The sequence below is a fragment of the Tachyglossus aculeatus genome, chromosome 11, assembly GCF_015852505.1.
Source record: "Tachyglossus aculeatus isolate mTacAcu1 chromosome 11, mTacAcu1.pri, whole genome shotgun sequence".
Taxonomy (NCBI): Eukaryota; Metazoa; Chordata; class Mammalia; order Monotremata; family Tachyglossidae; genus Tachyglossus; species Tachyglossus aculeatus.
In genome coordinates this window covers 57,551,061-57,576,947 of record NC_052076.1, presented here as the reverse complement: position 1 = coordinate 57,576,947, position 25,887 = coordinate 57,551,061, and the positions used below count along the sequence as shown (strand labels likewise).

Below are 25,887 nucleotides of genomic sequence, written 5' to 3'. Positions count from 1 at the left end.
GACGGTCCCTATCCAACAATGGGTTCACAGATATTGGGAGAGAAGTTCATCACTTAAGCAGGATATTAACAGCCAAATTTAGGGGTGGCAGTGCTTCACTGATGTAATCTCACCACAAATGGAAATTATTGGATAATCAATATTCCCAAAATACAATTTGATCAATTAACCATATTCCTCTGAAATATCCAAATAATTGAAGCCAAAGTCTAGTTTTAAGCCTCAATTACCTGGACCATTTACATGTGTAGAAACAAACTCAGGGAAATTAAGGGAAATTCTAAGCCTTCAATGTAACTTTTTATTTTATTTTTTTTGCCAGGTCCTGATTGCCAGGACTGAATAACAAAAGAATGGTTTGCTTTCTGACCAACTCTCCTATATCTCTGAAGGTGAGTTTGCATTGGTAAGTGCATTTCTTGAATAGGTACTTTTATGGAAATTTCCCATTTTGCTCTTTGACTCTGCAAGGATAAAATTAACTGCCAGCCCAGAATAAACATGCATGGAGATTGCCCCATACAAAGGAAACGTTTTTGGAGACATAAAATATCCCAGCAGTCATGCCTCAGAGACCACCAGCATGCCTTGCCTGACAGCGAGATTTCTCCGAGACCTGTTCCTTTTTCCTGCTAGTTGCTCCCTTCACCCTATGAATCAAAGAAAATACAATTCCAAGGGAATGCTTGACTTCTTTTGACTTAACTCAGCGGTGATCGTTGGCGTTTTCGGCTTAAGCCACAAGAAAATTAGAAGTGTCAGCACTTTCTCTTTGGTCTTCAGTTTGGCTGTTGCCTGAATTAGCCCCTTCCAGCAGATAGCACGAATTCACTGTTAGTTCAGAAGTACTGAGAGCCTGAAGGGTAGATAAAGAGCCCACCAGACTTCAGGGACAGTCAGAGATGCTCTCAGTCTGGAGCTCCCCACGCCATAAGAAGAGCTCACCCCCCAAATAAACTGAGCGAAGGGCTGATAATGGTCAACACCAATCCCCTCTTGTGCGATGGGAGTCTGCAAATCTTAGATTTAGGGATTTTTTTTTTCTTCAAATGGCCAACAGTGTGCCCCTGGGTAGACTCAATTTATAAGTCGTCAACTTTTGCCTCTGAAGATGCTGCTGTGGAGACCAACGTCGAGAGAAGGTAGGTGGGTCAATTCACACCACCAGGGTAGTTGCAGTGTTGCTTAGTGGAAAGAGAGCCTAGTGGTATGGGAGCCAGGAGACCTGGGTTCTAATCCCAGCCCTACTGCTTACCTGCCAAATGTGACGTCAGGCAAGCCACTTAAACTTCTCTGGGCCTCAGTTTCCTCTACACTGTAAGCTCACTGTCGGCAGGGAATTTGTTAACTGCTATATTGTACTCTCCCAAGTATTTAGTAACCACTCAAAAAATACGATTGACTCACTCATCTGTAAAAATAGGGAAAGGCACTTCCCTATTGTCACAGAATAAATGCTTAAAAAATACCACAATTATTATTGTTATTTTCACCACTACTGCAAAGCAACTCCAGTGCAAGTCCTGCTGTCAGTAGGAACTTGCTCTCCTGTCTTACACATTGGTTTCTGAACAGTGGGGCCAGAAAAAATGCAGGACTGAATTTTCATGGGCATAGTGTGCAAGGGAAGCAATGTGGCTTAGTGGAAATCAATCAATCAATCGTATTTATTGAGCGCTTACAGTGTGCAGAGCACTGTACTAAGCACTTGGGAAGTACAAGTTGGCAATATATAGAGATAGTCCCTACCCAACAGTGGGCTTACAGTCTAGAAGGGGGAGACAGAGAACAAAACCAAACATATTAACAAAATAAAATGATAGAATAGATATGTACAGGTAAAATAAATAGAGTAATAAATATGTACAAACTTATATACATATATACAGGTGCTGTGGGGAAGGGAAGGAGGTAAGACGGTGGGGGTGGAGAGGGGGGCGAGGAGGAGAGGAAGGAGGGGGAGGGGAAGAGCACAGGCCTGGGAGTCAGAGGATATGAGTTCTAATCCCGGCTCCACCACACGTCTGCTATGTGACCTTGGGCAAATCACTTAACCCTTCTGGGACTCAGTTACCTCATCTGTAAAATGGGGATTAAGGCTGTGAGCCCAATGTGGGACAGGGACGGCGTCTGATCCATCTACTGTGTATCTACCCCAGCGCTTAGAACTGTGCTTGACACGTACTAACTATTTAACAGATACCGCAATTATTATTATTATTAATAAGTAGGTAAGAAAGACTTGCTGCAAGCTCACTGTGGACAGGGAATGTGTCTACCAATTCAGTTATATTGTACTCTCCCAAGAGTTTAGTATAGTGCTCTGCACACAGGTAGGGCTCAATAAATATGATTGATTGACCGACTGATTGATTGTGACACTCATGCCCAGAGAGACAAACTCCCCGTCAGCAGAGTCATCTTTGAACTGTAGAGCCACTCTAGCTTAAAGTATACGTGTGGCTGAGAAGACATAGGCCATGGGAAGCCTCGCTTTCCTTTCATTTATAATAATAATAATAATAATAATGGCATTTATTAAGCACTTACTATGTGCAAAGCACTGTTCTAAGCGCTGGGGAGGTTGCAACGTGATCAGGTTGTCCCACGTGGGGCTCACAGTCTCAATCCCCATTTTACAGATGAGGTAACTGAGGCACAGAGAAGTTAAGTGACTTGCCCAAAGTCACACAGCTGACAATTGGCGGAGCCAGGGTTTGAACCCATGACCGCTGACTCCAAAGCCCGTGCTCTTCTCCACTGAGCCACGCTGCTTCTCTGGGGCATATCCTTCCATATCCCCGGATTTGCAACACCTTCGTGTAAAATGATTCTCTCTTCCGGATGTTCCATATTAAGGGAGTTGCTCCCCGGCGGTCTGGGTAACGATGGATCCGGGGTGTCTGGATAGCGTTTCTTCTGCGTGCTCTGCTTGTGTCATTTGAGCTTGTCATAATGTGGCTTCTTGGGTTTCCTGCTAACATCCAACCTTTCTCAAAGACGGCTCGCCAAGACTGAATTGCAGCAACGGGCTCCGTTGCTGGGGGACTGGCTCTGTTCCAGGACCTCACGGTGTCTGGATCTTGTCTCGATGTTTCAGCTAAATTAGGTGCCAGCCAGGCCCTGATGGACCCTGAGTGAAGTAAGTTAAAGTCCTGGAGTCGTGTAGTTGCGGGTTCTACAGCTCGGTCCCTCTGTTAGTCTCCCAAAAGTTACACTTTATTGGCTTTCTGAGCTACCATTTTTTTTCTTTGTTTGGTCCACTTTATAGGGTGACACTGAGGTGGAGGAATTTAATGGTGGAATGGGCTAATGTTCAATAATACTGGGTTGGGATGTAGAATAATTTTGGCATTGCTACTGCTGGGTGACCTTGAATAGGTCATTTAAACTCTCTGGGCCTTGGCTTCCCCACCTGTAAAATGGGAATAATACTTTTTCCCCAGTGCACTACTGCATGAGAATGGTGTAATGAGAAAGGAGATAATAAAAATGAAAATACTTGGAGTCCTTAGGAGTAAAGGCACTATAAAAATCTAGAGTATTAATGCATATTATTATGATAATCATTATTATATTCGAATTCCTATGGAAAAATTGGCTTCTTGAATAGTTTACCTAGTGCAGGTTGAGACTCAAACCCAATAATCAATAGGTCAATCATATTTCTTGAGTGCTTACTGTGTGCAGACCACTGTTCTAAGTTCTTGGGAGAGTACAATATAACAGAGCTGGTACACACGTTTCCTGCACACAGTGAGTTAACAGTCTAGAGTGGGAGGCAGACATTAAAATAAATAATTATTGCTATGTACATAAGTGCTGAAGGAGAGATGAATAAAGGGAGCAAATCTAAGTGCAAGGGCGACTGTTCTTCCTCACCCACCTGACTATTCATGAATGTGACATTTTTAAATAGCCCTTGGGTCAAAAAAAGAAATATTATTCTCTGAATTTGGTAATAAATAGCAGTCATATGTGTGAGTTCACATACTTACACACTCAAGTAACTTAGTTAATAATAATAATAATAATAATAATGGCATTTATTAAGTGCTTACTATGTGCAAAACACTGTTCTAAGCGCTGGGGAGGTTACAAGGTGATCAGGTTGTCCCACGGGGGGCTCACAGTCCTCATCCCCATTTTACAGATGAGGTAACTGAGGCACAGAGAAGTTAAGTGACTAGCCCAAAGTCACACAGCTGACAACTGGCGCAGCCAGGATTTGAACCCATGACCTCTGACTCCAAAGCCGTGCTCTTCCCACTAGGCCACTCTGCTTCTCCAATAATAATGATGGCATTTGTTAAGCTCTTACTATGTGCCAAGCACTGTTCTAAGCATTGGGGGAGATACAAGATAATCAGGTTGTCCCACGAAGGGCACACAGTCTTCATCCCCATTTTCCAGATGAGGTCACTGAGGCCCAGAGAAGTGAAGTGACTTGCCCAAAGTCACACAGCTAAGTGCCGACTTGTACTTCCCAAGCGCTTAGTACAGTGCTCTGCACACAGTAAGCGCTCGATTGAATGAATGAAAAGTGGTGGAGCGGGGATTAGAATGCACAACCTCTGACTCCCAAGCCCGGAGTCTTTCCACTGAGCCACGCTGCTTCTCAGCGTTATTATTATTACTATTATTATATAAACTGTTGTTATTTATGATAATAATTATTACCTACACATGCATGAGGAATGTTCAAGCAATCAACAGGTATCTTGACCGCTCCCTTGCCCCTTCACTGTGAGCCCACTGTTGGGTAGGAACTTTCTCTATATGTTGCCAACTTGTACTTCCCAAGCGCTTAGTACAGTGTTCTGCACACAGTAAGCGCTCAATAAATACGATTGATTGATTGATTGATTGATTCACCTGAGGAACATTTGAAGAGTCGAAGTCCAGGAAGTCTGGGAGCCGGGCCCAGGGCCAGCTTCAGATTGTAGCAAGGTAAGCCAGTGGCTTCATCAGGGAGACAAGCAGCGAGGGTGACCTGCTCAATCAAGGTGGCTTAGGACGTCAGTAAGATGGTACTTGCACCAGGCTTTATGAAGATGGCCTCCACACTCGTGGGTAGAGTCCTTTCTGCCTGCTCTGATGCTTTTCATGTGAGGCAGCCATAATTGTTTCATTTTTCAGTAATCCTCTTTTCCCCCTCATCCCTCCTGTGTGTTGACTTCAGGTCACAGAGTGGGCTCAGGCCATCACTGGTAGGGGGGCTTCAGGGAAGAACATTCGGGGATCCAAGGAGATTGCTGTCAGAGACAAGCTCTTATCAATCAATCAATCAATCAGTCATATTTATTGAGCGCTTACTGTGTGCAGAGCACTGTACTAAGCGCTTGGGAAGTACAAGTTGGCAACATAGAGAGACAGTCCCTACCCAACAGTGGGCTCACAGTCTAAAAGGGGGAGACAGAGAACAAATCCAAACTTACTAACAAAATAAAATAAATAGAATAGACATGTATAAGCAAAATAAATAAATAAATAAATAGAGTAATAAATATGTATAGACATATATACATATATACAGGTCCATCTGGGGACGTTGCTGCCGGCGGACTCTTCCCGCGCCTGCCCCCCAAAAGATACCAGGGGAGGCATAAGATCGGCCGTCTACAGGCCCGTCCCTGCCCCAAACCCGAGAAATCTACTCGTAATCGGCTAGCCGGGGGTAACGCCGTTGGTTGAGAGCGGACTGTACTCTTCATCTCCATTTGGAGCCCCCCAGGAAGTGATATTTGTGCATCCCTGATGAGCAGCACCGAAGACACCGTTTTCTGTGCGGATGCTGAAAACCCGTGACGGACTTAGAGCTGGATTTCTCACTGGCCTTCTCTTTTTCCTCCCTTCCTCCCCTACCTCAGCGCCTTCATTTTATCCGCTGTGACCCCTGCCTGTCATTTGCCAGACCCCTTAGATTTGCTCTTACTCTGGCCCCATTGGACCCCTACCTGTACTTGGCAAGTTCCGAGCAATTAATAAAACATGAGGGTTTGGTTATGTGCTGAGGTTACAGTTCTTTACAGCCATTTGCCTTGTTAAATTGATCTCAGGACCGTTTCTATTGATTCCACTGCTGTTCAGGGGGCAGCAAATGAGATGCCATTTTGGAACAGCTCTTCGACTCTAGGGATCCCTCGACTTAGGCTGTGTGGCTCAGCCTTACAATGAGCAAAGCAAAATTAACCCACCTGGGAGCCATTTCACCTCGGCTCCTCTCCAGTCTTTGGAAGTCGGAGAACAAGAAGAAGGGGAAGGAATTACCCAATCTCACCACCTTTGTCCTCCTGTGAAAGAGAGCCCTCTGATAAGGCTTAATCATTGATCTCTAATGTGCTCCTTGAGATCTGCAGATTAATTATCATTAATATGATTACTACGATTTTTAAAATAAAAGCATTAATAGTATGCATTAAGTGCTTGTGATGTGCAGAGCACTATAAAGAACATTGGGGTGATTTCTCAGTCTTTGCGCAATCCCTGACCTTTAAAGAGCTCATAATCTAAGTATGGGGGTTCTCCTATAATGTGGGGGTTCTATTCCTCAAGAACCTCGTGATAAGCAGTGTGGTTTAGGGGAAAGTGCATGGGGTTGGGAGTCAGAGGACCCGGTTTCAAAATCCTGGCTCTGACAACTGCTTGCTGTGTGACCTTAGGCGAGCCACTTAACTTCTCTGTGCTTCAGCTTCCTCAACTGTAAAATGTGGCTTAAATACCTGTTCTCCCTCCTGGTCAGACTGTGAGCCCCATGCAGGACAGGGACTGTGTCTAACCTAATTAATTTGTACTCACTCCAGTGCTTCAAACAGTGTTTGACACACAATAAGTGCTTAAAAAATACCATGGGGGAAAATATAAGGAGCAGCGTGGTCTAGGGAAAAATGCATGGGCCTGGGAATCAGAGGACCTGGGTTCTAATTCAAGCTCCACCACTTGCCAGCTGTGGAATCTCGGGGAAGTCACCTCACTTCTCTGGGCCTCTGTAAAACAGGGACTCAATACGCGATCTCCCTCCTACTTCGCTTGTGAGCCCCGTGTGGGACAAAGACTATGTCCAACCTGATTAACTTGTATCTATCCCAGTGCTGAGAACCACGTTTGACACATAGTAACGATTATTAAATACCAGTATCATTAGTATTATTTTGGTTTTGGGGAAACTGTGTTGCAGTAACCATTCATTCAATAGGAGTATGGGGGTTAGAGAGGAAGATGGTTTTAAGACTGATATTTCAGATGAAAATTCCCATATTTTTCTTTTCACAACGAGCCAAATATTTTCAACCCTAGCCACTCATTGCTATTTTACTGTATTAAATGCTGTAAAGTGGCTAAAGCCCAAAGAAAAATAGAAGTATTGTAAGGTACAGGGCGGTAGGGTTGAGGCAGGGGCCGGGAATTGGAGCAGGATGACCCCTGCTCTCATTCCACCCACATGCAGGCTCACAAACATTTTTTTTCCTACACTGAACCTCTTACATCAACCTGGGGATCAGGTGGTTCAGAACAGACTCATATTGTGGGAAGAAAACTTCCTAATTCTTCCATCATGTTCTGTCCAAATTGTGCAATGAAAACACACATCCTAGCAGAACGAGGTGGGCTGGGAAGGAGGTCCTGGAACAGGCCTATTCTTAATGCTCTCCAAGAAAGGATATTGCAATAACCAACCTGGGCCAGTTGTTTCAAGGTCACCACCAGATTTATTGAGTGTGCAATGTGAGCAGAGCACTGAAATACATGCTAGGGAACATAAGATAGAAGAAACACAGTCTCTTCCCTCAACGGACTTACTGTCTGATGTAAGTGAAGCATTAGAACATCACCTCATCTCCCTTGCTGTCAGAAGTTCTCCCTGTTGTCTACCTAATTCTCCCCTGCTGCTTTTAAATCCATTGCCGCAGTACTAGTTCAGGGGAGATGGAGAACAACAGGTCATCTTGCTCCCTTTTTGGGGAGAGTGAAGGAACTTCCTTTGTGTAGCCCAGAGGGGCAAGAAGGCGGCAGAAATCTGTGACATTCATGCTGTGAGCCTGTGGGGTGGGGCTGGAGAATATCAAGTGCTTATAGTCTGCTGATCTGAGTGCATAGACAACGTAGACAGGAGGATAAATAGGGGAAATGAGGGCTTAGTCAGGAAAGGCATCTTGGGGGAGATATAATTTTAGGAAGGCTTTGAAGGTGAGGAGAGTGGTAAATGAAGGGATGGGAGTTCCAGGCCCCTGGGAAGATGTGGGCAAGGGGCCAGTGGCCAGATAGTTGAGATTGAGGTACAGTGAGTAGGTTGATGTTAGAAGAGCCAAGTAAACAGGAGATCAGCGAGGTAAGGTGTGGGGGGAAGCTGATTGAGTGCCTTGAAGTTGATGATAAGGGGTTTCTGTTTGATATAGAGGTGGTTGGACAACAACTGGAGGACGTGGTGAGTTAGGGAGCTTTCTTCTCCTCTGTTACAGAACCCAAGCTTTGCAGGGGGAAAATCCACCTTTGCTCCTGAAACAGCAGAGGAGATTGAAGGACTTGGTACCCACCAATCTTCACTCTACTTTGTCCAGAGGAAGTATCTCTTTCTAGAAAGAAGGATTCTCTCAATGAAAACATCCTCTCCCCCCAGCCCCCACCCCCAGCAGGACAGGGCATTGTGTACCATTCTCTCTGTTCTGACTGATCCATCTGAATTGCCTATTCACTGAGGGAAGAATAGATCTTAAAGAGCCATCAAATGTTCTGCATTGCAACTTCTGGTACAAAATGTACTTATGGCTCAGCGCCTCTCAAGGACCCTGGACACATTTTTGGTTGATTGTAAACATTTAATGCTGTTCAGAAGAGGAGAAGGCAGCTTCTGACAAGAATATATTTTCTTTGTGTCTAGGGCAAAACATCCCATTCCCTTTGGACTGGAATGACCAACTGGGAGGTGACCCAAAGAGCCAATTCTACCATCCCTGACAGGAGGTCATAGGGTCCTGAGCTCCAACTCACAGATTTCTCAAGAATGTTCAATCAGTTATATTTATTGAGTACTTACTGTGTGCAGGGCACTATGCTAAGCACTAGGGAACATACGACATTATGTAACATTTTCTCAAGAATTTCTCACAGATTTCTCAAGAATGTTCAATCAATCAATCAGCCAATCGATCATATTTATTTAGGGCTTACTGGGTGCAGAACACTGTACTAAGCCTTTGGGGAGATCAAAAGAGTAAGTAGACATGACCCCTACCCTAAAGGAACGTACACTCTATCTGCAGAAACAGACATAAAAAATTAACTAGAGATAAGGGAAGGAACATTAGGGTGGAGAAAAGAGAGATTAGACATAATAAGTGCTCAATAAATACAACTGAATGAATGAACAAGGAATACTTCCTGGATGTTCTGCTTCAAGGGACTCCGAAAGATCGTCTAGTTTATCCCCCAGCCTTTGGGTTGGATTGTGCCTAAATTAGCCGATGAGGGAGACTGTTCTGATCTGGTTGTCTAGGGATGGATGGAGGTGGGTAGGTAAGCAGAGATCACTTAATGCTTCCATATAGGCATTATGGCCTAATGGAAAGAGCCCAGGGCTGGGAGTCAGGAAACTCAGGTTCTAGTCTGAGATCTGCCATTTACCTGTTGTGGGACCTTGCGAAGGTCACTTAAATACTCTGTGCCTCAATTTCCTCAAATTGGGATAAAATAAGGGTTCACCCTCTTTCTAAGACTGTGAGCTCCATGTGGGAAGGAGACTATGTCCAATTTGTTCATCCTGCATTTATCCTAGTGCTTGGCACATAGTAATACGATCAATCATATTTACTGAGTACTTACTGTGTGCAGAGCACTATACTAAGCCCTTGGGAGAGTGCAATATAACAGAGTTGGTAGATGTGTTCCCTGACCACAAGAAGTTTAATAGATCAATCATATTTATTGAGTGCTTACTGTGTGCAGGGCACTATGCTAAGCACTAGGGAACATACGACATAACAATGTAACATTCCTTGCCTACAACGAGCTTACAGTCTGGAGGACTGTAGATCTAGTCGTCTAAATCCCATCATTATCATTGCTTTCTTTCCCCTCTTCGGGTGCAAGATTTCTCAAATCTGGGCAGGGGACCTAAAGATGGAACCATTTGACCCAGTGAAGCAGTATGGCCTGGAGGACAGAGCACAAGCCTGGGAATCAAAGGACCAGGGTTCTAAACCTGATTCTGCAACTTGTCTGCTGTGTGATCTTGGCCAAGTCACTTCCCTTTCCTGGGCCTCAGTTACTTTACTTGCACAATGTGGATTAAGACTGTGAGCCCAGTGTGGGACAGGGACTGTGCCCAACCTCATTAGCTTCTTTCTACCCCCATGCTTACTACAGTGCCTGGCACATAGTAAGAGCTCAATAAATGTCACTGATTGATTGATTAACAAATACCATTAAAAAAAATCCCAACTGCATCAACCAAATATCCATCCTGAGCTCATATATATGTTGCTCCTATCCTTAGCACTTAAGAACATCGATAGCTTTTTACTCAGATGTATATTAATCCCATATATTTATTCAATTATTTATTTAGTGATTTCATCCTGATATATTTGTAATACTCCCTTCCATATTCTTGGTCTTCTTCCTGTTCCCACTAATTGGAAGTCACTTTTGTCTCTCTCCCATTCTAGATTTCAACATCATAGAGGGCAGCAACCCAGTATTTTGCTTCTGTTGTACGCTCCTAAGCTCTGAGTACACCCATTGATTAATTGATTTGGAGATATTTAGGCAATTTAAATTACTCAGACTTGGAATAAAGAGTATAGGTGTGGGATTTTAGAATTTTCTTAGAACAGTGCTTGACACATACTAAGCACTTAATAAATGCCATTATGAGTTCTTTTGTTTTGGCTGTGTGTTTCTAGGGAGCCCAAAACTCTCATCACTGTTGAGAGTGTTGTGGGCTGTCTCCAATGAGACAGAACTGTAAACTCATTGCGGACAGGGAATGTGGCTGTTATATTGTTATATTATACACTCCCAAGTACTTAGTACAGTGGTCTTCACACAACAAGTGCTCAATAAATGCAGTTGATTGACTGACTCTGTGGGGTGGGGCTCCCTGTGGTTAGAGGAGGACAATAACCTGAGCATGTTGAGGAGCGGGTAGGAAAGATACATGGAGAGAGGAATGGAAAGCAGAACAATAGCCAGATGGTTTTAAAGAGTCACAAAAGCATGCACAGATATGAGACACACACATTCATTCATTCAATGAATCAGTGGTATTTATTGAAATTTTACTTTTTGCAGAAAACTCTACTAAGCACTCGGGAGAGTACAATACAATGGAATTGGCACACGTGATTCCTGCCCACAAGGAGCTTACTGTATAGAAGGGGAGAGACATGAAAATAAATTAAAATGGGAGAGTATAAGGATGTATACATAAGTGTGGTGGAACTGAAAGTAAGGTGAATATCAAGTGCTTAAAGGGAACAAATCTAAGGGCATAGATGATGCAAAAGGGAGGGTGAATGGGAAAAATGAGGATTTAGTCAGAAAAGGCCTCATGGAGGAGATGGGATTTTAGGAGGGCTTCGAAGGTGGCAAGAGTGGTGGTCCATTAGACATGCTGGGGGAGGGTGTTCCAGGCCAGAGGGAAGAAACGGGCAAAGATTCGGCAGCAAGATAGAAGAGATTGAGGTACAGTGAGTATGTCGGCATTCGAGGAGTCAGGGGTGTGGGCTGGGTTGTAGTAGGAGATTAGTGAGGTAAGGTAGGATGGGGAGATCTTATTGAGGGCCTTAAAGCCAATGGTTTCTATTTGCAGTGGAGGTGGATGGGCAGCCATTGGAAGGTTTTGAGGAGTGGGGAGATGTGAACTGAACTTTCGTTTAGAAAAATGATCCAGCCAGCTGAATGAAGTACAGACTGGAGTAGGGAAGAGACGGGGGCAGGGAGGTCAGTGAGGAAGTTGATCCAGTAATCAAGGCTGGATATGGTAAGTGCTTGGATCACCATGGTAGCAGTTGGGATGGAGAGGAAAGGACTGATTCTACAGATGTTGCAAAGAACCAACAAGGTTTGGTGATAGAATATGCAAATGAAATGAGAGAGATGAGTCGAGGATAATGCCAAGATTTTCTGGTCGAGAAACAGGGAGGATGGTGATGGGGAAGTCATGGGGAAGACAGGGTTTGGATGGAAAGATGAGGAGTTCTCTTTTGGACATGTTAAGTTTGAGATGCCTGCAGGATATCTACGTAGAGCTGTTCTGAAGACAGGAGGAAATGAGAGACTGCAGAGGAGGAGAGAGAGCAGAGCTGTCGAGGTAGATTTGGAAATCATCTACATCGAGACATTAATTAAAGTTATGGGAGTAAATGAGTTCTTCAAAGGTGTGAGTGTAGATGGAGAACAGAAGGGGAGAGAGAACTAAGCCTTGAGGTGCCCCACCTTCCCCCCTGCCCACTGTAAGAGGGTGGGAAGCAAAGGGCAAGCCTGTGTAAGGGACTGAGACGCAGTTATAAAGGAGGAGAACTAGGAGAGGATGGTATTGGTGAAGCCAAGGTTAGCTATTGTTTCCAGGAAAAGGGAATGATCCACAGTGTCAAAGACAGCTGAGAAGTTGAGGAAGATTAAGATGGAATAAAAGCCATTGGATTTGGCAAAAAAGGGAGTCACTGGTGACCTTAAAGAGGGCCATTTTGTGGAGTGAGGGGACAAGAAGCCACATTGCAGGAGGTCAAGGAGAGAATAGGAGAGGAAGGGGAAGGAGCAAGTATAGACAATTCACTCCAGGAGTCTGGAGAGGAATGGTAGCATGGAGATGGGATGATAACTGAAAGGAGCCATGAGGTTGAGAAAGTTTTTTTTAGGAGAGGTGATGCATGAACATGTTTGAAAGCAGTGGAGAAGGAACCACTGGAAAGTGAGTGGTTGAAGATGGTGGTCTGAGAGGGAAGAAGGGAGGGGACAAGTGTCTGATCAGGTGCAAAGAGTTGGGGTCAGAGGTGCAGGTGGAAGAGGTAGATTTTAAGAGGCAGCAGGGCATCTCTTGAGTTACTTCTGGTAAGGATGGGAGAGTCAATAAAAGTAAAAGCCTGAAACAGCTGGCATGGACATTAGGTATGGCAGTCAATAAAGATGGAGAAGTAGCATTGCTGGGTGGAGGAGACAGTGGAGTTAGAGGAGGTGAGGATAATAAAAATAATAGTTATTATTATTATGATATTTGTTACTATGTGTTAAGCACTGTTTTAATCGCTGGGGTAGATACAAGATAATCAGGTTGGACACAGTCCCTATCCCACATGGGTCTCACAATCTAAGAGGAATGGAGAACAGATATTAAATCCTTATTTTACAGATGAGAAAACTAAGGCACAGAGAAGTTCAGTGATTTGTCCAAGGTCACGAAGAAGGCAAGTATTCTGATTATGAGCCAGGATTAGAACTCAGGTCTGACTTCCAAGCACATGCTGCTTCTCTGATTAATTTGGGATGGACGAGGTTGACCCTGTGTTTGGATTTTCTTGAGCACACAAGGGCCAAGGAAGCATACTGTGGAGGTGATATAGGATTGTGAGTTGGTGGTACAAGATCAATAAGGAGGAGAAGGGAGTTGCCCTCAGTGGAGAAGACATTATTGGGGGCATGGATTTGTGCCTCAAGAGAAGATTGGTTGGGTATGGATTCCAACTGGTGCATGATGACACACTCACATTCACGCTGGTACAATAAACTATAACAATAAACAGACACATTCCATGCCCACAAGAAGCTTACAGTCTAGAGCAATCACTCAATTGTGTTGAGTGCTTACTGTGTACAGAGCACTGTACTAAGCACTTGGGAGAGATCAATGCAAGGAGCTTGCAGGGGGAGACAGCTATTAAAATAGATTAGGGATTGGGAGAGAGTGTAAGTATATATATAAGCAGAGCAGCGTGGCTCAGTGGAAAGAGCATGGGCTTTGGAGTTAGAGGTCATGGGTTCAAATCCCGGCTCTGTCACTTGTCAGCTGTGCGACTTTGGGCAAGTCACTTAACTTCTCTGGGCCTCGGTTCTCTCATCTGTAAAATGGGGATGAAGACTGTGAGCCCCCCGTGGGACAACCGGATCACTTTGTAACCTCCCCAGTGCTTAGAACAGTGCTTTGCACATAGTAAGCGCTTAATAAATGCCATCATTATGGGGAAGCAGCATGGCTCAGTGGAAAGAGCACGGGCTTTGGAGTCAGAGGTCATGGGTTCAAATTCCGGCTCTGCCACATGCCTGCTGTGTGACCTTGGCAAGTCACTTAACTTCTCTGAGCCTCCGTTACCTCATCTGTAAAATGGGGATTAAGACTGTGAGCCCCACGTGGGACAACCTGATCACCTTGTATCCACCCCAGCGCTTAGAACAGCGCTTTGCACATAGTAAGCGCTTAATAAATGCCATTATTATTATTATTATTATTATTATTATTATATATATATATATGCCACTTATCTGCTGTGTGACCTTGGGCAAGTCACTTCACTGGGCCTCAATTACGTCATCTGTAAAATGGGCATTAAGACTGTAAGCTCCATGTGGGACATAGACTGTGTCCTACTTGATTACCTGGCATCTACTCTAATGCTTCACCTGTCTCCATGTTTTGTTCTGTTGTCTGTCTCCCCCTTCTAGACTGTGAGCCCGTTGTCGGGTAGGGACCATCTCTATATGTTGTCGATTTGTATTTCCCAAGCGCTTAGTACAGTGCTCTGCACACAGTAAGCGCTCAATAAATACGACTGAATGAATGAAATGAATGAACCAACAATGCTCGGCATGGGACTGAACAGAAACCATAGGGGACATAAAAACAACCAATGTGGCTACTGGCCGACACTTCTGTAGAGCTCAGCAGAGGCGGGAAACAGTGGCAAAAACCTGGCAGGCCTGGAGTCCACAGTTGCCTTGCTCTTCTGCTAGGGAATGTGGGTAGTAATAATAATAATAATAATAATAATAATAATAATAATAATAATAATAATAATAATAGCATTTGTTAAGTGCTTACTATGTGCAAAGCACTGTTCTAAGTGCTGGGGGGATACAAGGTGATCTGGTTGTCCCACGTGGGGCTCACAGTCATCATCCCCATTTTACAGATGAGGTAACTGAGGCTCAGAGAAGTTAAGTGACTTGCCCAAGGTCACACAGCAGACATGTGGCGGAGTCGAGATTCGAACCCATGACCTCTGACTCCAAAGCCCATGCTCTTTCCACTGAGCCATGCTGCTTCCGGCTGGTAGGGAACGTATCTACCAACTCTGTTATAATGTTATAGGGTCTTCTCACAAGTGTTTAGTACAGTGCTCTGCACACAGTAAGCACTCAATTAATACAATTGATTGATTATTGCTGCAGATTCCTTCCAGACTGCTGCTTTTTGCCAGAGTCACCACAGACGAACGCGGACTTCAGCCTGTTCTGTGGACCTTAATAATAATGATAATAATAATAGTGGTATTTATTAAGCATTTACTATGTGCCAAGCACTGTTCTAAACTCTGGGGTAGGTACAAATAATATTATTAATAATACCAATAATAATAATTGTTGTATTAATTAAGCACTTATTATGTGCCAAGCACTGTTCTAAGCCCTGAGGTAGATACAAGGTCGTTGGACGAGAAACAGTCCCTGTTTTACATGGGATTAACAGTCTTAATCACCACTTTCTAGATGAGGCCCAAGGTCACACAGCAGACACGTGGCAGAACCAGGATTAGAACCCACGTCCTGGTGGGAAGGAGACCAAGGGGTTCGCTGCTGCACACTCCGGTGGAGGGTGACATCTGGTCTCACTCCCACTGCAGTCCGTACGATCCCGAACTGGGGCACACGATTTACTGTATTAAATCCACAATAGATGCTGAACAGAAGAAAATAAGTGGAACACGACTTGGGAACTGCCTTGCTCTGGTGCCAGAAAAGTGTCATCATCTTAACTTCATTTGTATGGTACAAATGTGAAGGAGATAAATGCAGTGTTCCAGCTCCAGTCTATTAGAGGGAACAACTGCAACGTGGAGAAATCTCATAATTTGAACTATTATACAAGAGGCCCCTGCTGCAACACAGTACTTGTCTAAGCCCCCAAAACAGAACTCCCCTCCCTAATAACCTAAATAATGACCAGGGCTCTGGCCCTGGGGGGGATTGAAGCATTAGGTTGAGGGAAAGATGGTCTCCAGGAATCTTTAGGATTTAACCAGGATCACTGGAAGCCTCCAAGAGTTGCAGCGTGACCCATGACCTAGTGAAAAGAGTTGGGTCTGAACGACAGGGAACATGGGATCTAATCCCGGCAACTCCACTAGTCTGCTGTGTGACCTTGGGCAAGTCTCCTAATTTCTCGGTGCCTCAGTTTCCTCATCTGCAAAATGAGGATTCAATGCCTGTTCGCCTTTCCCCCTGGATTGTGAGCCTCATGTGGAACAGGGACTTTGTGGGACCTGATTATCTTGTACCTACCCCAGTGCTTAGAACAGCGCTTTGTACATAGTAAGTGCTTAACAAATACCACAGTTATTACTGCGCAAGACTGGGATTACTCTCCCTTTTAGTTGTAAGACTACTTTCCCCTCTCTAACCATTTCTCCCCTCTTTTCCCTTTATTGTGCCTCTATGGCATTTGTAAAGCACTCATATGTGCCAGGCACTGTACTAAGTGCTGGGATAGATGCAAGATAATGGGGTTGTTTTCGTTTTGTTGTCTGTCTTCCTCCTCTAGACTGTGAGCCCGCTGTTGGGAAGGGACCGTCTCTGTATTATTATTATCTACCCCAGTGCTTAGAACAATGCCTGGCACACAGTAAGTGCTTGACAAAGGTCTAAGCCATAGCATCAAAGTCAATTCACTTATGCTGGGCAGCAGCAGCATGGGAAAGAGTCAAAGGCAGAGCCTATTGTGGGGTAGGGACCATCTCTATATATTACCAACTTGTACTTCCCAAGCGCTTAGTCCAGTGCTCTGCACACAGTAAGCGCTCAATAAATACGATTGAATGAATGAATGAATGAATGACACAGGCCCTGTCCCACAAGGGGCTCACAGTCTTCATCCCCATTTTACAGATGAGGTAACAGGCACAGAGAAGTTATGTGATTTCTCCTCAAAGGGAAGTTATTCCCAGCAGAAAACCCATTCTCCAGTTTAGGTCTCAGCCCTGGAAACAAAGTAAATTCCTAGCCATTACAGAAAGAGTACAAATGCATCTCCTCCTCTTGGCTCAAACTAGACACTTCTATATTTCACTGGCAACTGGAAGTCTGCTCTGACTGAGCACAAAACTGGTCTGGCTCCTTAAAGATGTTTATAAAGAAGATGTTTATAGAGAAGCAGCGTGGCTCAGTGGAAAGAGCCCGGGCTTTGGAGTCAGTGGTAATGGGTTCAAATCCTGGCTCTGCCAACTGTCAAGCTATGTGACTCTGGGCAAGTCACTTAACTTCTCTGTGCCTCAGTTACCTCATCGGTAAAATGGGGATTGACTGTGAGCCCCCTGTGGGACCTGATCACCTTGTAACCACCCCAGCGCTTAGAACAGGGCTTTGCACATAGTACATGCTTAATAAATGCCATCATCATCATCATCATAAAGGAGTACCGTGCCATTCTGCCTCAAGCGGAAAGAGGGAATGAAATAGGAGGATGTTCATTTGGTGGAAGGCAGCCCAGTAGTTCTGGCTTTACATGACCTGGATGTTTTGCTCTATGAGAATCTGTCCCTCCACCCAAAAAGCCTCCATGAGGCTCCACAGGGTCTCACTCGTGGCTTGGGAAGCAAGATGCGGGGGAAGCGGGGGCAGGCGATGGTGGTAGCTGAGAATGGAAGCTCAGTGACATTTCACCTTCTGTTTCCTTCTCTCCATTTGTCCTTCCCTCAACGCCACTTTCTCTTTCTGCCCTCTCTCGCCTTGCTTTCTGGAGGCCCCATTCACAAACCACTTAGAGGACCAGAAATCTGGTTATCTTATCCATCAATTAATCAATCAGTGGTATCTACTGTGCTGACCACTGCTTGAGGGGGTAAAATACAACTGGGTTGGTAGACAAGATCTCATAAGGAGCATACGTTTTAGAGGGGGACACAGACATTCAATAAATAACAGATTGGGGAAACTGATTTGAACAAAACCACTAATGGGGTGGGGTGTGACTATCAAGTGCTTCAGGGATATAGTGTAGGGGACACAGAAAGGAGGGCGTATAGGGGAAATTAGGGCTTAGTCAGGGAAGGCCTTTTGGAGGAGGAAAGATTTTAGCAGGGCTTTGAAGAAGAGTAGCGTGATGGTCTGTTGACTATGGAGGGGAAGGGGTCCCAGGCCAGAGGGAAGAGATGTAGGTAAGGAATTGGTGGTGAGATGATTCAGACAGATACCGTAAGTTGGCTTCCCTCTCCTAACCTATAGTACACATAGGTTCAGATGTGCTATCAACCTACTGGAGAGTTTGTCCTGTGGAGGTTGTCTCAAAATGGACAAATTCAGGTAGGTTAGTCTTGAAGACTGAGCAGAGTAAACCCTAACCCTAGTGCTTAGAGTTCATTCATTCATTCAGTCGTATTTATTGAGCGCTTATTGTGTGCACAGTGCTGAACTAAGCGCTTGGGAAGTACAAATTGGCAACATATAGAGACGGTCCCTACCCAACAACGGGCTCACAGTCTACAAGGGGGAGACAGACAACAAAACAAAACATGTAGACAGGTGTCAAAATCGCCAGAATAGAATTATCGCTATATGCACATCATTAACAAAATACAGTAAATACAGTAAAATCAATAGAGTAATAAATCTGTACAAATATATACAAGTGCTGTGGGGAGGGGAAGGAGAAGTGGAGGGAATGGGGAGGAGGAGAGGAAAAAGGGGGCTCAGTTTGGGAAGGCCTCCTGGAGGAAGTGAGCTCTCAAGTTAAAAAGAACAGGTAAGAAATACTCCAGAATTGCTTGTAGCAATCCTTGCTTTCCTTTTTTTCTGGACTCCTTGGAATGTAGTCTCCTAGCACAGGGAGACTATACTCATTTTAGCACAGCTGAGCTGGGTGGGACATGTGAGGAGAATGAGTGACAGCAGGCTGTCCAAACAGCTGACGAATGGAGATGAAATCGGGAAACAGAAAGCAGGAAGGGCAAAGGAAGCCTTTTAAGGATACGGTAAAGCAAAACTCCAGACAATGCTGCATCCCAGCTGAAAACTGTGGATAGACCTGCAAGGGGAAACTATCAAAAAGGGAGTAGCTCACTTTAAGGAAAAGCTTCATATGTAAGCTCATTACGGGCAGGGAACATGTATGCTAATTCTGTTGTACTCTCCGAAGTGCTTAGTACAGGGCTTTGCCCTTAGTAAGTGCTCAATAAATGTTATTGATTGATATGCAAGTAGAGACAAGAAGGCTAAAGAGAAAGCAGTGACAGGTGCTACAAACATTAATAGAGCACTTGTATATATTTGTACATATTTATTACTCTATTTTACTTGTATATATTTACTACTCTATTTTATTTGTGATGTGCATATAGTTATAATTCTATATATTCTGATGGTTTTGACACCTGTCTACATGTTTTGTTTTGTTGTCTTGTCTCCCCCTTCTACACTGTAAGCCTGTTGTTGGGTAGGGACCATCTCTATTTGTTGCCGACTTGTACTTCCCAAGCGCTTAGTACAGTGAACTGCACACAGTAAGCGCTCAATAAATACGATTGAATGAATGAATGAATGATACAAGAACACAGGAGAGACAACATTTTTCTGTGTCCAGTGTGGCTGGAACTGCAGATCTCATATTGGCCATTTCAGCCAACAAACACTCACAGGTGAACTTTCCCCATGAGTCGTGTCTTCTCCAAACGTGAAGGACATCGATAAATAGCCAAGTAAAGAAAGAAGGAAAAGGTAGAAACAGGAAGAAGTAAAACCCTAGGATGAGTAGGGAGCTTGGCGGAGAAGGTGCCGGGGGAAAAGTGAAAGCTTGGAAGAGAACACTGGGAGAAGCTGAGGAAAAGAGAGAGAAAGGAAAGAGGAAGAGGATGAAGGAGAGAAAATGGAGGGAGGGAGAGGTGAAAAACTGAGATGTGATATCCGTTGTGTTGGCTAGAAGAAGGCCCATCTGAAGGGCTGATTCTTGGGAGTGGGGCTCATTTCTGATGAGAGTGGAGAACTGGGCCCAGGGCCAGAAGTTATGGGAAGCCTCTCCCAGCTGTTTCTTTGCTTCACACAACATCTGCCAGCTGATGGCCGCCCACTGGGGACTGTAGTCCCTCAGGAGTACAGACAGTTACGGGGGTGGGTGGGTGGACTGGAGAAGCAGCTTGCTTGAGAAGCTGCACCCTCAAACCCTTCCCAGCAATTTCCTGGATTTCAAAAAGCCTTCAGAAGCAGAATCCCTCACTCACTGCTCAAGCCCAGTGTGAGTTGATGTTCAATTTGGAGAATGCCCATTCTTCAAAATTCTCAGGTTCAGAATCTCCCAGTCCTGGTCTACATTCCCCATTCCTCTGTGCACACAGTAAGCGCTCAGAAAATCCGATTGAATGAATTCCTCTCCTCTGTCTGTATAAGGGAATCCAGAAAAAGAAGACTGGATCACCATCTATAACCCCCGTTCCCCTGCCCCTGACAAACTCAGTCAACTCAGGATAGCAGCTTTCCTGGACTTTCTCCTCACAAAGGCCTCAAAAAGTGTCCACTATACTTTAAGCTCCTTGAGGGCAAGGACCATGTCTATCAACACTATTGTACTGTACTCTTCAAAGGATTTAGTAGAGTACTTTGCACCCAGTAAGCATTCAATAAATATTATTGACTGATTGACTGAGAACATTAGAAGTCGATCAATGGCATTTATTGAGCACTTGCTGTGTGCAGAGCCCAGGAGGGTATATGGTGTAGTCGACAGAACACGCATCTGGGAGTCAGAAGGTCATGGGTTCTAATCTTGGCTCCGCCATTTATCTCCTGTGTGGCCTTGGACAATCATTTCACTTCTCTGTGCCTTAGTTACCTCATCTGTAAAATGGGGATTGAGACTCTGAGCCCCACGTGGAACAGGGACTGTGTCTTATCCAATTTACTTGTTGTACAGTGCCTGACACATAGTAAGCACTTAACAGATACCACAGTTTCAATTATTATTCTTATTTTGTGTTCCCTGCCCATGAGCAGCTTATAGTTAGAGGGGGAGACAGAAATTAAAATAAATGATGAATACGTACATAGGTGCTGCAGGCTGAGGGTGGGGTGACTCTATAGGTCTTAAAGGGTACAAATTCAAGTATGTAGGTGACTTGGAAGGGAGAATGAGTAGGGAATGGGGGCTTAATTGGGGAAGGCCTCTTGGAGGAAATGTGATTTTAATAAGGCTTTGAAGAAGGGGAGATTGATGGTCTGTCATATAGGAAGTGGAAGGGAGTTCCAGGCCAGGAGGAGGATTTGGGCAAGAGGTCATTGGAGAGATATTCCCTCCCAGAACAATGTCCTACTGATGCCACCTCAAAGTTAAATTACTGGACCTGAGGCTGTGTGGATCCAAACCAAATTCTGAAATAACCAGTAACACTGCCCAGCCTTAATTGTAAGCTGAATTTTTCAGTACACATTTCAACTATTTAATTACTATTACATTATGCAGCTGCTTGTTTGGATAAATCACCCGTGTCCAAGTGAGTTATGCTTTTTGTTGTTGTTGTTTTTTATTTAAAAAGAAACTGTTTAAAATTTTGGACATTTCCCAAGTGTTTCCCCCTCCTCCGTTTTTGCATTCTTTCTTGTTTTCATACCAGTTGCCTGGATTCTGCTCTTCCAAATGCTTTGCTTTGCTGAGGTCAACATCACAACAGCAGGCTCATCAACTTGACTCAGTTATTTAACCTGTTTGCAATTAATCAATCGGTGGTCTTTACTGAGAGTTTATTGAGTGCAGAGCACTGTAGTAAGCACTTGGGAGGGTACAATACCACGGAGTTGGTAGGCACATTCCCTGCCCTAGAGGAGTTTACCATCTAGAGGGAAGACAGACGTCAGTATAAACAAATAAATTGCAGAGGAGCAGTCACAACTCCCTTCCCTTAGGTTGGGGGCGGGGGGACTGCAAGCCACAAGGTTTCCTTGCTCCAGGTGAGCTCCCCTGATACCCAAAACCTTCCCTGGCAGCTCCCATCGGTCCTGTTCCTCATTAGGCTTAAAACCAAGAGGTGCTAGGATTACTGGGTCCTACACTTGCTCCAGTTTAGCCATTAATTGGTTCTGATGGCCCAAGGCCCGGGCTAGAACGGCCTTTCAGACCAGGGTGGCAATAGAAACAAGCCATTCCTGTACCTCTGTCTGGGTCCCCGCCCTTCCTCTTCCCTGCCCTTTTCCCAGGCAGTACTTGGAATACGTCAAAACATCCCACATTCTCACAAGTCAAGCTTATCGCTAAAAACAGTTCCTGCGTCCTGTCCTGTTAGGCAAATGCCAAGCAAAAGTTCAGAGAGCTGACAGCATATTTCTCATCCTCGATCTTGTCTTCTCCTAATTGGTATTTCTCTTCAGGAACAGGAACTTTTCCTGGTTCACATATTTAAGAAGGGTTTCTGGAGGGGAGGGGAATGGGAGAATTTCAGTTTAACAGGAATAGCTGATGAGAATGGCTAATAATGTGTATGTGACGGATGAATTTGGAAATGGTTCCTAAGTTATTAGACTAATATCATTCAAATCGTATCTTGCACATTCAGTGGCTATAAGGTCCATTACTTGACTAGTTTCATACTCAGTGATCTTAAAATTTGTCTATTTAAAAGCGATAATCAAATTTAAATATTCATCTAGTACCCAGAATGTGCTAAGGGGGGGCCCATTATATGACATGATCCTGCCCTCAAGGAACTCACATTCCAGGAGACATGAGAGGACCCGCTTGTAAAAGGACATTTTTGTCAAAAGATTAAAATAAATGTTCTTTTCCCACTTTTCCATTTCCCACAGGGCTTTTTTCTTCCCTTCTACATCAATCTTGCACTTGGAATTGCACATCACACAGCATTTAGGTACAGATCCTTAATTTATTTTTATATTAATGTCTGTCTCCCCCTCTAGATGGTAAGCTCATTGTGGGCCAGGAACATATCTACTAACTGTTATATTGTACTCTCTCAGGTGCTTAGGACAGTGCTCTGCATACAGTAAGTGCTCAATAAATATGATTGATCAACTGATTGGGGAGCAGATAGGAGGAAAAAAGCAACAGAAATGAGGAGACTCCTCATATCCTTTTTGAAATTCCTCGGTGACTATTTACTGAGTTCCCATAGGGTTCACGCTATACTATTTTCTAGAGTGTGGGTGGAATCCATGATTTCATGGGGTTTACAATCGAATACGAGAGACCAGACAGTCACCCAATCAACACACATATGTACAGATGTGCCAATCAAATGAACAAATTGAAGGGGGAGTGGGTAGTGGTTTGTGTGGCAGTAATCAAGTGCTTTACTCCTGGCCAGGTGGGAAAAGGAATCCATTAGTCTGGGAAACTCATCCAACTGCTTGTCCTTGTGTCGGGCATTCATTTTCCAGGCATGGAGAGAGGAGATAAAACCTTACTGCCTATCTCCTAATTGCTTCTCCACAAGCTTTGGCTACTTTCCGGGCTGGAACTTTGGCTCTTCTTTTAACTGACATTCAAGTTGGCTCACAAATATCCAGTTGGAATGATCTCTGGTAATGGGACTATTTGATGTAGGGCCTTCAAAAACAGCATCCACAGTTTATATTTCACATGCCTTATCGCACAAAGTAAGGGATTTATCCGAAGTGGGGGGGCCACAGAGTGTGAGGAGTTGACTTGTTTTTTGAAAATAAAACAGGAGATGGGGAGAGGACAGGCTGAAGGAGAGAGGAGAGTTGCAGGCTCAATTCAAGGTTAAATTAGTCAGTCAATCGTATTTACAGACAGAAATCAGAGTACTAGTAGTAGAAGTAGAAATAGTATTTATTAAATGATTACTGTATGCAAAACACTTGTACTAAGCACTGAGAGAGAAGACCACTGATAGGATGTAGAAATGGTCTTGTACCCCATGGGGCTTAGTCAAAGAGTAAGGAGGGGAAAGGGGCTGGTTACAGACACATGAGGAAAGTAGAAACGCATATAAAAGACAAGAATTACGATAATTATGACCTGAGCAGCAGGATTTAAGGCTCCTCAAGTGCCCAACTCGGGACATTTCATTCATTCAATACTATTTATTGAGCACTTACTGTGTGCATAGCACTGTACTATTTTGAGGCACCTTGTAGTATGGACTAAGTGGGGCCCTTCACTATTGTTGTCATCATAGTAATATTATTTATTCAGTGCTTAAAGAGGGCAAGGCACTCTTTTAAGTGCGGGGAGAGAATACACAGGTGAATAATTAGACACAAGACCCAGGGCCTACCTACATCAAACCTACCTACACATGGCATGAGCAGAGCAGAGTGGAGCTGCCTACAACATTCCTGTAGGGATTCTGCCAGGAAACGTTTCCTCTTTGAGGAGCAGACTAGTCATTTAAGCCAGGACAGGCTTCCTAAAGACACTGAGCTATATTCTCCCCTCCTACCACGTCTGACCTTGGCTGAGCAGATGCCCCCCTTTCAGCCTCAGAAGGGTCCTAAGTAAGCACCCGACTGTACTAAGCACTGTACTAAAAGCTTGGTAGAGCACAATCTGCAGTAACTGAACACACAGCTCCATGGACAGGGCCACTTAGGTAATTATTCAGTCCTCTTCCCTGGAATTGGATGGACATTTATGAATTGGGAGAAAAAGTGAGCAGATTCATGCGGCAATTGCTTAGACAGTAAAAATTAAATCTCCCTCCCGGAAGCAACACGAACCTTCATAAAATATGAGAAATCCAAACCTCCTCCTAGACTTACTTGCATAAGAAATCAACCCAAGGAGGGTAGGATTGAGACGGAAGGAGGAAGCTGAGCTTGCTTTCCTTAAGGAAAGCTGCATTTTCCTGCATGGAGCTCTAAATATGTATGAAACGGTACTGGTCATTGCTGCAGCGGCAAGAAAGACGGCCAATGCAGGGTGTCCTTTCGGCACTCTTCTGGAAATCATTCTGGAACCACGCCTCTTCTAGTCCAGGGTAAACTCCAGAGCTCTCATCTCCACAAATCCCCACTGGGTCCTACTCTCTGCATCACTAAGCTCGTTGGGGGCAGGGAATGTGTCTGTTTACTGTTATATTGTACTCTCCCAAATGCTTAATTCAGTGCTCTGCACACAGTAAGTGCTCACTAAATACGACTGAATGAATCGGAGATCCACCAGAACCCGGGACATATCTCAGGTACCCAGAAGAGGATTTTCTATGAATCTGGTAATGCTAATGAGTAGGTACCCAAAACGAGTGCTACAGAAAGAATTATCCCACAGCATTTATGTCCATATCTGTAAGATTTATTTATATTAATATCCATCTCATTAATGTGCATTGATATACCGTCTCCATAGACTGCTAGCTCCTTGTTGGCGGGGAACGTATCGACCCACTCTGTTGTACTCTCCCACGTGCTTAGTACAGTGCTCTGCACACAGTAAATGCTCAATAAATATCATTGATGAATTTGAGCAATTGATTGATTGAGAGTTACCACTTTTATTCCAAGTCTCAGCTCAGGATAACTTCTCCCTAAAAATAAATCTTAACACCCTGTTCTGTCCCTATCATCCTCCCTGATCTCTCTGGCTCCTTTCCTGTTGGGCATCCTGACTCCAGGAACCTGGGTTTTCACTTTGTACCAGTCTTGATGGAGTCCCCAACTACCCTAAGACTCTAAATGGCTTTAGCATTGGAAGAAAAGCACTAATCTATCAATGGTATTGTA

General features: G+C 44.3%; 1 long non-coding RNA gene across 1 annotated transcript in view; it reads left to right on the top strand.

Moving 5' to 3' along the window:
* Positions 1-320: 320 nt before the first annotated feature.
* Positions 321-25,887, top strand: part of LOC119934927 — a 41,218-nt gene continuing 15,651 nt past the window's right edge. Inside the window, exon 1 of the long non-coding RNA XR_005453038.1 lies at positions 321-392. This is a non-coding gene — a long non-coding RNA (uncharacterized LOC119934927). The remainder of the gene's footprint in view (positions 393-25,887) is intronic.